This window comes from Scylla paramamosain, chromosome 2 (genome assembly GCF_035594125.1).
Source record: "Scylla paramamosain isolate STU-SP2022 chromosome 2, ASM3559412v1, whole genome shotgun sequence".
Classification (NCBI taxonomy): Eukaryota; Metazoa; Arthropoda; class Malacostraca; order Decapoda; family Portunidae; genus Scylla; species Scylla paramamosain.
The window spans coordinates 8,592,501-8,593,480 of NC_087152.1; positions in this window are offsets into that span (position 1 = coordinate 8,592,501).

Here is a 980-nt window from a genome sequence, read left to right on the forward strand (position 1 = left end):
CACACACACACACACACACACACACACACACACACACACACACATGCACGCACACACATACACACACACACACATCCTTTGTTCAGTTGTCTGCCAGGCTCGCTGTGGTCGAAGTCAGACTCCCTTCCTTCCATTTTTGCCATCTCCCCCTTCTCTCGTGGCGTTAATCTTATCTTCATTTCATGTTCATTTCACGTGGAGATCAGCTGGTCCCTTCCCTTGCTCTTTCTTTCCTCTGTCTTGCTTCCTCTCCGCGGTTGGCTAAGTTAATTTTGTCTTCTTGCGGTTGGTTAAGTCGCCATCAGCGTGTCGCTTTTCGTGGGGTGAAGAGCAGCTTTGTAGTTTGAGAATTGTGTTTATAAGCTTAAAGAATTTTACACCGAGGTCACTATAGTCCCAAGTCACGTTTAAGTGTAATTCTGAAGTGTAAAAAGTTCTGGTAACCCTTATATTTGTATCCGTGCCTTCTCTGCGAGTTTTCGAAAAAAAAATGTAGTTTAAGAATTGTATACAAATATGTCTGATGAATTTTCACCGAGGTCAGTATTGTCCAGAGTCCCGTCAAGGTATAATTTTGACGTGGAACATTTTCGGGTGATCCTTGTGTTTGGGGATTTGTTCATGATATTACTTCTATCTCTTTTGCAATTTTCGGAACGTGTTGAAGAAATGAGTTCACATGTTTGATCATTTTTGCACTGAGGTCAGTATTGTCCAGAGTCGTGTTTTGGTGTAATTCAGAGGTTGGAAAAGGTTCAGGTGATCCTCGTATTTAGGAATTTTGTTCATGCTTTTAGTCGTACTTCCTCTGCAAATAACCGAAGGATTCGTTTTGTTGCTGAGAAAGTTCGTCTCTCACAAAGTGTTTGGCTATTGTCATTTTGATTGTTTAATTTGACAAATTTTTCCTTCGTGCGGAGCGATGCGTTATGTATCGCTGCTTTTTCTTTTATGGTCTTTGGAAAACGGTGGTGTAGTGT